This window comes from Coregonus clupeaformis, unplaced genomic scaffold, assembly GCF_020615455.1.
Source record: "Coregonus clupeaformis isolate EN_2021a unplaced genomic scaffold, ASM2061545v1 scaf2661, whole genome shotgun sequence".
NCBI classification, from domain to species: domain Eukaryota; kingdom Metazoa; phylum Chordata; class Actinopteri; order Salmoniformes; family Salmonidae; genus Coregonus; species Coregonus clupeaformis.
The window spans coordinates 53,747-68,614 of record NW_025536115.1 but is presented as its reverse complement, the minus strand read 5'-3'; positions in this window follow the sequence as shown (position 1 = coordinate 68,614).

Here is a 14,868-nt window from a genome sequence, read left to right as displayed (position 1 = left end):
ATGACCCAATACCCCATAATGACCCAATACCCCATAATGACCCAATACCCCATAATGACCCAATACCCCATAATGACCCAATACCCCATAATGACTAAATGAAAACAGGTTTTTAGAAATGTGTGCAAATGTATAAAGAAACTAAAACAGGAAGACCTTCTTTACCCTGATTAGCATTCAGACGCTTTGCTATGAGACTCGGAATTGAGCTCAGGTGCATCCTGTTTCCATTGATCATCCTGTTTCCATTGATGTTTCTACAACTTGATTGGAGTCCACCTGTGGTAAATTAAATTGATTGGACATGATTTGGAAAGGCACACACCTGTCTATATAAGGTCCCACAGTTGACAGTGCATGTCAGAGCAAAAACCAAGCCATGAGGTCGAAGGAATAGTCCGTAGAGATCCGAGACAGGATTGTGTCGAGGCACAGATCTGGGGAAAGGTACCAACACATTTCTGCAGCATTGAAGATCTCCAAGAACCATCATTCTTAAATGGAAGAAGTTTGGAACCACCAAGACTCTTCCTAGAGCTGGCCGCCCGGCCAAACTGAGCAATCGGGGGAGAAGGGCCTTGGTCAGGGAGGTGACCAAGAACCTGATGGTCACTCTGACAGAGCTCCAGAGTTCCTCTGTGGAGATGGGAGAACCTTCCAGAAGGACAACCATCTCTGTAGCACTCAACCAATCAGGCCTTAATGGTAGAGTGGCCAGACGGAAGTCACTCCTCAGTAAAAGGTACATGACAGCCCGCTTGGAGTTTGCCAAAAGGCACCTAAAGACTCAGACCATGAGAAACAAGATTCTCTGGTCTGATGAAACCAAGATTGAACTCTTTGGCCTGAATGCCAAGCATCACGTCTGGAGGAAACCTGGCACCATCCCTACGGTGAAGCATGGTGGTGGCAGCATCATGCTGTGGGGATGTTTTCCAGTGGCAGGGACTGGGACACTAGTCAGGATCGAGGGAAAGATGAACGACGCAACGTATAGTGAAATCCTTGATGAAAACCTCCTCCAGAGCGCTCAGGACCTCAGACTGGGGCGAAGGTTCACCTTCCAACAGGACAACGACCCTAAGCACACAGCCAAGACAACGCAGGAGGGGCTTCAGGACAAGTCTCTGAATATTCTTGAACCCGATCGAACATCTCTGGAGAGACCTGAAAATAGCTGTGCAGCGACGCTCCCCATCCAACCTGACAGAGCTTGAGAGGATCTGTAACGTAACAAAATGTGGGAATAGTCAAGGGGTCTGAATACTTTCTGAATACACTGTATTTAAATTGCATCCCTGTTAATACATATTTAAATTGCTCATTAAATATAGGAAAAATAATCTTTGTTTTAGACGAGGGCCTGGAATATCTGGTACATAAGTGATCTGATGTGTATCCATGAACTGTATCGGTTCAGCCTTCCTCTCAGGCTGTTCAGACTCTGCTATTAAAAGCAGACAACTTGTCCAGAACACTGCAGCTGGGATTTGAACCAACACTAGAAGACATGAGCACATCACTCCAGTTGTATCTGCACTCCACTGGCTGCCTGTCAAGTCTCAGTCTGATTTTAAGGTCTTACTCTTAACTTCTAAGGCACTGCAGGGCCTCGGCCCCTCTGACCTGACAGACACGCTCGCTCCATACAACCCAGTGAGGGCGCTCCGTTCCCCAGGAGCCGGTCTGCTTACGGTTCCTAGATGCAGAACCAAGGAGCCGGTCTGCTTACGGTTCCTAGATGCAGAACCAAGGAGCCGGTCTGCTTACGGTTCCTAGATGCAGAACCAAGGAGCCGGTCTGCTTACGGTTCCTAAATGCAGAACCAAGGAGCCGGTCTGCTTACGGTTCCTAGATGCAGAACCAAGGAGCCGGTCTGCTTACGGTTCCTAGATGCAGAACCAAGGAGCCGGTCTGCTTACGGTTCCTAGATGCAGAACCAAGGAGCCGGTCTGCTTACGGTTCCTAAATGCAGAACCAAGGAGCCGGTCTGCTTACGGTTCCTAGATGTAGAACCAAGGAGCCGGTCTGCTTACGGTTCCTAGATGCAGAACCAAGGAGCCGGTCTGCTTACGGTTCCTAGATGCAGAACCATGTGCCGGTCTGCTTACGGTTCCTAGATGCAGAACCAAGGAGCCGGTCTGCTTACGGTTCCTAGATGCAGAACCAAGGAGCCGGTGTGGTTACGGTTCCTAGATGCAGAACCAAGGAGCCGGTCTGCTTACGGTTCCTAGATGCAGAGCCAAGGAGCCGGTGTGGTTACGGTTCCTATATGCAGAACCAAGGAGCCGGTCTGCTTACGGTTCCTAGATGCAGAACCAAGGAGCCGGTCTGCTTACGGTTCCTAGATGCAGAACCAAGGAGCCGGTCTGCTTACGGTTCCTAGATGCAGAACCAAGGAGCCGGTCTGCTTACGGTTCCTAGATGCAGAACCAAGGAGCCGGTCTGCTTACGGGTCCTAGATGCAGAACCAAGGAGCTGGTCTGCTTACGGTTCCTAGATGCAGAACCAAGGAGCCGGTCTGCTTACGGTTCCTAGATGCAGAACCAAGGAGCCGGTCTGCTTACGGTTCCTAGATGCAGAACCAAGGAGCCGGTCTGCTTACGGTTCCTAGATGCAGAACCAAGGAGCCGGTCTGCTTACGGTTCCTAAATGCAGAACCAAGGAGCCGGTCTGCTTACGGTTCCTAGATGCAGAACCAAGGAGCCGGTCTGCTTACGGTTCCTAGATGCAGAACCAAGGAGCCGGTCTGTTTACGGTTCCTAGATGCAGAACCAAGGAGCCGGTCTGCTTACGGTTCCTAGATGTAGAACCAAGGAGCCGGTCTGCTTACGGTTCCTAGATGCAGAACCAAGGAGCCGGTCTGCTTACGGTTCCTAGATGTAGAACCAAGGAGCCGGTCTGCTTACGGTTCCTAGATGCAGAACCAAGGAGCCGGTCTGCTTACGGTTCCTAGATGAAGAACCAAGGAGCCGGTCTGCTTACGGTTCCTAGATGCAGAACCAAGGAGCCGGTCTGCTTACGGTTCCTAGATGCAGAACCAAGGAGCCGGTGTGGTTACGGTTCCTAGATGCAGAACCAAGGAGCCGGTCTGCTTACGGTTCCTAGATGCAGAACCAAGGAGCCGGTCTGCTTACGGTTCCTAGATGCAGAACCAAGGAGCCGGTCTGCTTACGGGTCCTAGATGCAGAACCAAGGAGCCGGTCTGCTTACGGGTCCTAGATGCAGAACCAAGGAGCCGGGTCTGCTTCCACGGTTCCTAGATGCAGAACCAAGGAGCCGGTCTGCTTACGGTTCCTAGATGCAGAACCAAGGAGCCGGTCTGCTTACGGTTCCTAGATGCAGAACCAAGGAGCCGGTCTGCTTACGGTTCCTAGATGCAGAACCAAGGAGCTGGTCTGCTTACGGTTCCTAGATGCAGAACCAAGGCTGGGGGCGGAGCGTTCTCTATTAAAGCCCCTCAGGTGTGGAGCGTCTTGCCCTGTCAGGTAATAGGGGCCGACATCATTGAGGTTTTTAAATCCCACCTTTTTAGCCGTGCTTTTAATAAGCGATTGTTTTACACATCCTCAGCTTTGGGTTATTTAATTATTGTTTTCATGTAAAGTGTGTTGCAATTTGAAATGCACTTTTAAATAAAGTTTGATTTGATTTGACCTGTTTAGGTCGGTACACTCTTAGAAAAAAGGGTTCCAAAAGGGTTCTTCGGCTGTTCCAATAGGAGAACCATTTTTGGTTCCAGATAGAACCCTTTTTGGTTCCAGATAGAACCCTTTTTGGTTCCAGGTAGAACCATTTTTGGTTCCAGATAGAACCCTTTTTGGTTCCAGGTAGAACTCTTTTTGGTTCCAGATAGAACCCTTTTTGGTTCCAGATAGAACCCTTTTTGGTTCCAGGTAGAACTCTTTTGGGTTCCATGTAGAACCCTCTGTGTAAAGGGTTCTACCTGGAACCAAAAATAGTTATTCAAAGGGACAGCCGAAGAACCCTTTAGGTTCTAGATAGTGTGCTGAATAACACACACTGGCTGAACACAGATATGAATCCCTTTATTAAATCACAGATATGAATCCCTTTATTAAATCACAGATATGAATCCCTTTATTAAATCACAGATATTAATCCCTTTATTAAATCACAGATATGAATCCCTTTATTAAATCACAGATATGAATCCCTTTATTAAATCACAGATATGAATCCCTTTATTAAATCACAGATATGAATCCCTTTATTAAATCACAGATATTAATCCCTTTATTAAATCACCGATATGAATCCCTTTATTAAATCACAGATATGAATCCCTTTATTAACTCACAGATATGAATCCCTTTATTAAATCACAGATATGAATCCCTTTATTAAATCACAGATATGAATCCCTTTATTAAATCACAGATATGAATCCCTTTATTAAATCACCGATATGAATCCCTTTATTAAATCACAAATATGATTCCCTTTATTAAATCACAGACATGAATCCCTTTATTAAATCACAGATATGAATCCCTTTATTAAATCACCGATATCAAACCCTTTAATAAATCACAGACATCAAACTCTTTATTAAATCACAGGAATAAAACCCTTTATTAAAACACATATATCAAACTTGTATTAAATCACAGGAATCACAGGAATTAGGACAGTGTGTACCTTTCATAAAGAAAGAAGCCGTAATGCCTCTTGATATTTACTGCCTGTTGCAATGATGAATTTCTGCTAGCTTGTAATATGATATACATAGCGTAATTGCGTGTCCTATTTTGCATACTTTGAATATATTTAGCATTTTTTTTGAATATATTTAGCATTTTTTTGAATATATTTAGCATGTGTTGAATATATTTAGCATGTGTTGACTGAAAGCCTCTCCTCTGATCATTTGCTTCTGTACTGCAGCGTCGACACATATCCTATCTATGGTCATTTAATTTCTCTCCGGGATATATTTTCCTCTTAAATAGTAACTTCATAGTTGGTCTTACGGTGAAATGATGTTTAATATAATAAAGGTGTTAAACGATTCATAAGAGCTGCCAGTAGAGGTCTTTGAGAAAACAGATCCCTTTCCCCCGACTCACATCTATATCATATGATCTGCTAGCTATCTCCTCCATTCTGTTTTATGCTTCAGTATGAATGGGATATTATTGTGCCTCTGTTTCCTTCACTGTTTAGACTCAGAAGAGCTTTGTTTTAACTGTTTGAAGCCAGCCTAACACTGTAACCCTGTAACTGCGCCTGAAGCCCTTTAGGTTGTGTCCTAAACGACACCCTATTCCCTAAGGTGCACTACTTTAGACCAGAGCATTATAAAACACCCTATTCCCTAAGGTGCACTACTTTAGACCAGAGCATTATAAAACACCCTATTCCCTAAGGTGCACTACTTTAGACCAGAGCATTATAAAACACCCTATTCCCTAAGGTGCACTACTTTAGACCAGAGCATTATAAAACACCCTATTCCCTAAGGTGCACTACTTTAGACCAGAGCATTATAAAACACCCTATTCCCTAAGGTGCACTACTTTAGACCAGAGCATTATAAAACACCCTATTCCCTAAGGTGCACTACTTTAGACCAGAGCATTATAAAACACCCTATTCCCTAAGGTGCACTACTTTAGACCAGTGCATTATAAAACACCCTATTCCCTAAGGTGCACTACTTTAGACCAGAGCATTATAAAACACCCTATTCCCTAAGGTGCACTACTTTAGACCAGAGCATTATAAAACACCCTATTCCCTAAGGTGCACTACTTTAGACCAGTGCATTATAAAACACCCTATTCCCTAAGGTGCACTACTTTAGACCAGAGCATTATAAAACACCCTATTCCCTAAGGTGCACTACTTTAGACCAGAGCATTATAAAACACCCTATTCCCTAAGGTGCACTACTTTAGACCAGAGCATTATAAAACACCCTATTCCCTAAGGTGCACTACTTTAGACCAGAGCATTATAAAACACCCTATTCCCTAAGGTGCACTACTTTAGACCAGAGCATTATAAAACACCCTATTCCCTAAGGTACACTACTTTAGACCAGAGCATTATAAAACACCCTATTCCCTAAGGTGCACTACTTTAGACCAGAGCATTATAAAACACCCTATTCCCTAAGGTTGCACTACTTTAGACCAGAGCATTATAAAACACCCTATTCCCTAAGGTGCACTACTTTAGACCAGAGCATTATAAAACACCCTATTCCCTAAGGTGCACTACTTTAGACCAGAGCATTATAAAACACCCTATTCCCTAAGGTGCACTACTTTAGACCAGAGCATTATAAAACACCCCTATTCCCTAAGGTGCACTACTTTAGACCAGAGCATTATAAAACACCCTATTCCCTAAGGTGCACTACTTTAGACCAGAGCATTATAAAACACCCTATTCCCTAAGGTGCACTACTTTAGACCAGAGCATTATAAAACACCCTATTCCCTAAGGTGCACTACTTTAGACCAGAGCATTATAAAACACCCTATTCCCTAAGGTGCACTACTTTAGACCAGAGCATTATAAAAGGAATAGGGTGCCGTTTGGGATGCATCCTTAACCTGCATGGAATCAGAGCTCTCTCTCTCTCAGCTCTGTCTCAGATCTGTCTCTGTCTCAGCTCTCTCTCTGTCTCAGATCTGTCTCTCTCTCTCTCAGCTCTGTCTCAGCTCTGTCTCTGTCTCAGCTCTGTCTCTGTCTCAGATCTGTCTCTGTCTCAGATCTGTCTCTGTCTCAGCTCTGTCTCTGTCTCAGCTCTGTCTCTGTCTCAGATCTGTCTCTCTCTCTCTCAGCTCTGTCTCAGCTCTGTCTCTGTTTCAGCTCTGTCTCTGTCTCAGCTCTGTCTCTGTCTCAGCTCTGTCTCTATCTCAGCTCTCTCTCTCTCAGCTCTGTCTCAGCTCTGTCTCTGTCTCAGCTCTGTCTCTGTCTCAGATCTGTCTCTGTCTCAGCTCTGTCTCTGTCTCAGCTCTGTGTCTGTCTCAGCTCTGTCTCAGCTCTGTCTCTGTCTCAGCTCTGTCTCTGTCTCAGATCTGTGTCTGTCTCAGCTCTGTCTCTGTCTCATCTCTGTCTCTCTCTCAGCTCTCTCTCTGTCTCTGTCTCTGTCTCTGTCTCTCTCTGTCTCTCTCTCTGTCTCAGCTCTGTCTTTGTCTCAGCTCTGTCTCTGTCTCAGCTCTTCCTCTGTCTCTCTCTCTGTCTCTTCCTCTGTCTCTGTCTCAGCTCTGTCGCTCTCTCAGCTCTGTCTCTTTCTCAGCTCTGTCTCTTTCTCTGTCTTAGCCCTGTCTCTCTCTCTCTGTTTCTCTCTCTCTCTGTCTCAGGTTTGTCTCAGCTCTGTCTCTGCTCTGTCTCTGTCTCAGGTCTGTCTCAGCTTTGTATTTCTCAGCTCTGTCTCTGTCTTTCTCAGCTCTGTCTCTGTCTTTGCTCTCTCTCTCTCTCTCTCTCTCTCTCTCTCTCTCTCTCTCTCTCTCTCTCTCTCTCTCTCTCTCTCTCTCTCTCTCTCTGTCTCTCTCTCAGCTCTCTCTCTGTCTCTGTCTCTGTCTCTGTCTCTCTCTCTCTGTCTCTCTCTCTGTCTCAGCTCTGTCTTTGTCTCAGCTCTGTCTCTGTCTCAGCTCTTCCTCTGTCTCTCTCTCTGTCTCTTCCTCTGTCTCTGTCTCTCTCTCTGTCTCAGATCTGTCTCTGTCTCAGCTCTGTCTCTGTCTCAGCTCTGTCTCTGTCTCAGCTCTGTCTCTGTCTCAGCTCTGTCTCTGTCTCAGCTCTGTCTCTGTCTCAGATCTGTGTCTGTCTCAGCTCTGTCTCTGTCTCAGCTCTGTCTCTCTCTCAGCTCTCTCTCTGTCTCTGTCTCTGTCTCTGTCTCTCTCTGTCTCTCTCTCTGTCTCAGCTCTGTCTTTGTCTCAGCTCTGTCTCTGTCTCAGCTCTTCCTCTGTCTCTTTCTCTGTCTCTTCCTCTGTCTCTGTCTCAGCTCTGTCGCTCTCTCAGCTCTGTCTCTTTCTCAGCTCTGTCTCTTTCTCTGTCTTAGCCCTGTCTCTCTCTCTCTGTTTCTCTCTCTCTCTGTCTCAGCTCTGTCTCAGGTTTGTCTCAGCTCTGTCTCTGCTCTGTCTCTGTCTCAGGTCTGTCTCAGCTTTGTCTTTCTCAGCTCTGTCTCTGTCTTTGCTCTCTCTCTCTCTCTCTCTCTCTCTCTCTCTCTTGTCTCTGTCTCTGTCTCAGCTCTGTCTTACCTTTTTCTCTGTCTTAGCTCTGTCTCAGCTCTGTCTCTGTCTCAGCTCTGTCTCTCTCTCAGCTCTGTCTCTCTCTCAGCTCTGTCTCTGTCTCTGTCTCTGTCTCTGTCTCATCTCTGTCTCTGTCTCTGTCTCTGTCTCAGCTCTGTCTCTGTCTCAGCTCTGTCTCTGTCTCTGTCTCTCTCTGTCTCAGCTCTGTCTCTGTCTCAGCTCTGTCTCTGTCTCAGCTCTGTCTCTGTCTCAGCTCTGTCTCTGTCTCAGCTCTGTCTCTGTCTCTGTCTCAGTTCTGTCTCTGTCTCAGCTCTGTCTGGCTCAGCATACATTAGAGACAACACTGTTATGAGTTGAGTAGTGTTCTATCTTCCCACAGAGCTGAGAGAGTCCTGTTTCTGTTTCAGGCTGTAGTGCACTATGTAGGGTATAGGGTATAGGGTATAGGGTATAGGGTATAGGGTATAGGGTGTAGGGTCTAGGGTGCCATTTGGAATTAATGAACACCAGGAGAGAGAGTGCACTATGTAGGGTCTAGGGTGCCATTTGGAATGAATGAACACCAGGAGAGAGAGGAGTTGACAGAGTTAACAACTCCAGTCCGTTCAATCTGATAAAACATGCAAGCTTAGTCGGACTGATTCCATGGCTGATTTTTGGAACTAATCAGTGCCTCCCAGTTTTTCCCCCCGGCTTGACAAAGGCTGCTTGTCTCAGCTATTAAAGGGAAACTGCATCATGTGATTCTGCAGTTCTTATGGCAGTAGTGCCCATGCCAATTAAATGTTCCTTTGTTTAGAAAACGTTTGATTTTTTAACAGAATAACGAGGTAGCATGTGGAGTTGGACTGTGGTCTCCATATTCTGGAATTGTTATCTTCACAACATCATCCCTCAATAACTTCAAGAGAAGCCTGGGGGGTCAGCCTGATGAACCAAACGACTCAGTAATCTCCTCCATGAAGACTGGGGGTCAGCCTGATGAACCAAACGACTCAGTAATCTCCTCCATGGAGACTGGGGGTCAGCCTGATGAACCAAACTACTCAGTAATCTCCTCCATGGAGACTGGGGGTCAGCCTGATGAACCAAACTACTCAGTAATCTCCTCCATGAAGACTGGGGGTCAGCCTGATGAACCAAACTACTCAGTAATCTCCTCCATGGAGACTGGGGGGATCAGCCTGATGAACCAAACTACTCAGTAATCTCCCCCATGAAGACTGGGGGGTCAGCCTGATGAACCAAACTACTCAGTAATCTCCTCCATGAAGACTGGGGGGTCAGCCTGATGAACCAAACTACTCAGTAATCTCCTCCATGGAGACTGGGGGTCAGCCTGATGAACCAAACTACTCAGTAATCTCCTCCATGAAGACTGGGGTCAGCCTGATGAACCAAACTACTCAGTAATCTCCTCCATGAAGACTGGGGGTCAGCCTGATGAACCAAACTACTCAGTAATCTCCTCCATGGAGACTGGGGGATCAGCCTGATGAACCAAACTACTCAGTAATCTCCTCCATGAAGACTGGGGGATCAGCCTGATGAACCAAACTACTCAGTAATCTCCTCCATGAAGACTGGGGGTCAGCCTGATGAACCAAACTACTCAGTAATCTCCTCCATGGAGACTGGGGGTCAGCCTGATGAACCAAACTACTCAGTAATCTCCTCCATGAAGACTGGGGGTCAGCCTGATGAACCAAACTACTCAGTAATCTCCTCCATGAAGACTGGGGGGTCAGCCTGATGAACCAAACTACTCAGTAATCTCCTCCATGAAGACTGGGGGTCAGCCTGATGAACCAAACTACTCAGTAATCTCCTCCATGAAGACTGGGGGTCAGCCTGATGAACCAAACTACTCAGTAATCTCCTCCATGGAGACTGGGGGTCAGCCTGATGAACCAAACTACTCAGTAATCTCCTCCATGGAGACTGGGGGTCAGCCTGATGAACCAAACTACTCAGTAATCTCCTCCATGAAGACTGGGGGTCAGCCTGATGAACCAAACTACTCAGTAATCTCCTCCATATAGACTGGGGGTCAGCCTGATTAACCAAACTACTCAGTAATCTCCTCCATGAAGACTGGGGGTCAGCCTGATGAACCAAACTACTCAGTAATCTCCTCCATGAAGACTGGGGGTCAGCCTGATGAACCAAACTACTCAGTAATCTCCTCCATGAAGACTGGGGGGTCAGCCTGATGAACCAAACTACTCAGTAATCTCCTCCATGAAGACTGGGGGTCAGCCTGATGAACCAAACTACTCAGTAATCTCCTCCATGGAGACTGGGGGATCAGCCTGATGAACCAAAGACTGGGGGTCAGCCTGATGAACCAAACTACTCAGTAATCTCCTCCATGTAGACTAACTCTCACACACTCACATGCACACACACATTTAAACAAAACACATATTTATTTATTTCCTGATTACCTGATGAATTCATTTATACATTTATAATTAGTAGGTTTTGTTATCTGTTTTTTTTTTGTACTTATTGTATTTAGTTTATTTGTGGTGTGGTATTTATATAAGCACTTGGGTTTCCAACCTCACCTTTATCTGTATGGTTGTCTATCACTTGTTTTCTTTGGTGCAAATAAATACATTCTCCAGCTCCCAATAGCTCTTCAGAGCTCAGTGTAATTATCAATCAATCAAACAGTAACAGCTAAATGCTTCAAGCTCTTCCTCAACAACGCAGTGATCAATATCTAGAAGATCCTGAATAGATCTTAAAAAGCACGAAATCAATACTAGGTCAAATTTTAAAACACGAGAAATAAAACACCAGAGAATGTACGCTATATACAAGGTTATTACCAGTATTACATTTAAGTCATTTAGCAGACGCTCTTATCCAGAGCGTCTTACAGGAGCAATTAGGGTTAAGTGCCTTGCTCAAGGGCACATCGACAGACTTTTCACCTAGTCGGCTCGGGGATTAGAACCAGCGACCTTTCGGTTACTGGCACAACGCTCTTAACCACTAAGCTACCTGCCTCCCCTCCCAGTATCATATCAATGTGCAGGGATACACTATATACAAGGTTATTACCAGTATCATATCAATGTGCAGGGATACACTATATACAAGGTTATTACCAGTATCATATCATTGTGCAGGGATACACTATATACAAGGTTATTACCAGTATCATATCAATGTACAGGGATACACTATATACAAGGTTATAACCAGTATCATATCAATGTGCAGTCTCCAGTATCCAGCCTACAGCAGTCATGAAGTGAACCATATAATTAGCAGCCTTCCATAACTCAGGATGGTTATACCCTCAGTCTCTAGAAGACATGTGGTGCATCATAGAGGAAGGACTTGGTAGAAATCAACATCAGAACAGGGAAGTGCTGCTCATTGTGTGACTATTATCATAATCACCAGCCAGGAGGTTCTGAACAGTGATAAATACTGATTATGTTTCCCTGACTGACTGACTGACTGACTGACTGGCTGGATGACTGGCTGACTGGCTGGCTGGTTGACAGGGAGAGGAGAGGAGAGGAGAGGAGAGGAGAGGAGAGGAGAGGAGAGGAGAGGAGAGGAGAGGAGAGGAGAGGAGAGGAGAGGAGAGGAGAGGAGTTATATCACAACACTTTATATCACAACACTTTATATCAGTTTATATGAGCCATCCTGACTGACAGGTGTCATGTTAAAACAGCAGTTTGGTTCTGTAGTAAAACCTCATATAAACCTCATATCCCACAGATCTGGACTGTAACACAGAGATACATGATCATTGTATTGGCATTGCAGAGTGTTTCAGCTAGGCTCCAGCCTCTGCTTCACGGCCTGAGGTGAACAGTGTGAGTGTTTCAGCTAGGCTCCAGCCTCTGCTTCACGGCCTGAGGGGAACAGTGTGAGTGTTTCAGCTAGGCTCCAGCCTCTGCTTCACGGCCTGAGGGGAACAGTGGGAGTGTTTCAGCTAGGCTCCAGCCTCTGCTTCACGGCCTGAGGGGAACAGTGGGAATGTTGTCCGGCAGTACGGAGGGATAAACCCATTCAAACGGTGTCTGTATTGTGGTGCAGGTTCATCAAAGCAGGAGTGACTGAAGAGCCGTATATAAAACAGTGAAGCTGGTTCAGAAGGGAAACCCCAGTGTCTGTGTCAGCTGAGATTGCACCAATCAGATGTTAACAATACTTCCTACCTTAATATGGCGGTCTAGTCAAGCTGACCGCTTCTGCTCACACATCCTCTGCTGTCGCTTCCTGCTACTGCTAGGATGTTCTGATTCACACATCCTCTGCTGTCTCTTCCTGCTACTGCTAGGATGTTCTGATTCACACATCCTCTGCCGTCTCTTCCTGCTACTGCTAGGATGTTCTGATTCACATATCCTCTGCTTTCTCTTCCTGCTACTGCTAGGATGTTCTGATTCACACATCCTCTGCTGTCTCTTCCTGCTACTGCTAGGATGTTCTGATTCACACATCCTCTGCCGTCTCTTCCTGCTACTGCTAGGATGTTCTGATTCACATATCCTCTGCTTTCTCTTCCTGCTACTGCTAGGATGTTCTGATTCACACATCCTCTGCTGTCTCTTCCTGCTACTGCTAGGATGTTCTGATTCACACATCCTCTGCTGTCTCTTCCTGCTACTGCTAGGATGTTCTGATTCACATATCCTCTGCTGTCTCTTCCTGCTACTGCTAGGATGTTCTGATTCACACATCCTCTGCTGTCTCTTCCTGCTACTGCTAGGATGTTCTGATTCACACATCCTCTGCTGTCTCTTCCTGCTACTGCTAGGATGTTCTGATTCACACATCCTCTGCTGTCTCTTCCTGCTACTGCTAGGATGTTCTGATTCACACATCATCTGCTGTCTCTTCCTGCTACTGCTAGGATGTTCTGATTCACACATCCTCTGCTGTCTCTTCCTGCTACTGCTAGGATGTTCTGATTCACACATCCTCTGCTGTCTCTTCCTGCTACTGCTAGGATGTTCTGATTCACACATCCTCTGCCGTCTCTTCCTGCTACTGCTAGGATGTTCTGATTCACACATCCTCTGCTGTCTCTTCCTGCTACTGCTAGGATGTTCTGATTCACACATCCTCTGCTGTCTCTTCCTGCTACTGCTAGGATGTTCTGATTCACATATCCTCTGCTGTCTCTTCCTGCTACTGCTAGGATGTTCTGATTCACACATCCTCTGCCGTCTCTTCCTGCTACTGCTAGGATGTTCTGATTCACACATCCTCTGCTGTCTCTTCCTGCTACTGCTAGGATGTTCTGATTCACACATCCTCTGCTGTCTCTTCCTGCTACTGCTAGGATGTTCTGATTCACACATCCTCTGCTGTCGCTTCCTGCTACTGCTAGGATGTTCTGATTCACACATCCTCTGCTGTCGCTTCCTGCTACTGCTAGGATGTTCTGATTCACACATCCTCTGCTGTCTCTTCCTGCTACTGCTAGGATGTTCTGATTCACACATCCTCTGCTGTCGCTTCCTGCTACTGCTAGGATGTTCTGATTCACACATCCTCTGCCGTCTCTTCCTGCTACTGCTAGGATGTTCTGATTCACACATCCTCTGCCGTCTCTTCCTGCTACTGCTAGGATGTTCTGATTCACATATCCTCTGCCGTCTTTTCCTGCTACTGCTAGGATGTTCTGATTCACACATCCTCTGCCGTCTCTTCCTGCTACTGCTAGGATGTTCTGATTCACACATCCTCTGCTGTCTCTTCCTGCTACTGCTAGGATGTTCTGATTCACACATCCTCTGCTGTCTCTTCCTGCTACTGCTAGGATGTTCTGATTCACACATCCTCTGCCGTCTCTTCCTGCTACTGCTAGGATGTTCTGATTCACATATCCTCTGCCGTCTCTTCCTGCTACTGCTAGGATGTTCTGATTCACACATCCTCTGCTGTCTCTTCCTGCTACTGCTAGGATGTTCTGATTCACACATCCTCTGCTGTCTCTTCCTGCTACTGCTAGGATGTTCTGATTCACATATCCTCTGCTGTCTCTTCCTGCTACTGCTAGGATGTTCTGATTCACACATCCTCTGCTGTCTCTTCCTGCTACTGCTAGGATGTTCTGATTCACACATCCTCTGCTGTCTCTTCCTGCTACTGCTAGGATGTTCTGATTCACACATCCTCTGCTGTCTCTTCCTGCTACTGCTAGGATGTTCTGATTCACACATCCTCTGCTGTCTCTTCCTGCTACTGCTAGGATGTTCTGATTCACATATCCTCTGCTGTCTCTTCCTGCTACTGCTAGGATGTTCTGATTCACACATCCTCTGCTGTCTCTTCCTGCTACTGCTAGGATGTTCTGATTCACACATCCTCTGCTGTCTCTTCCTGCTACTGCTAGGATGTTCTTTCTTGCTCCCCACCTCCACCTGTTAGTTCTGTTCTCCTTCCTGTAGTGGGATTGGTACAGAATACCGTGCTCACTGCCTGTAGTGATATATTGACGCTGTGCTCTGGCAGTGAGCTACCCTGAAGGAGCGGAGCCTATCACCAAGACCTAATGTATTGGTGATATTTTCTAAGAAATGGTCAAACCAATACATGGTGTTTCCTTTCTGAAGCATGTTTCTGTCTGTCTTCATGTTCTTAAAGGACTTCTCTCTCTCTC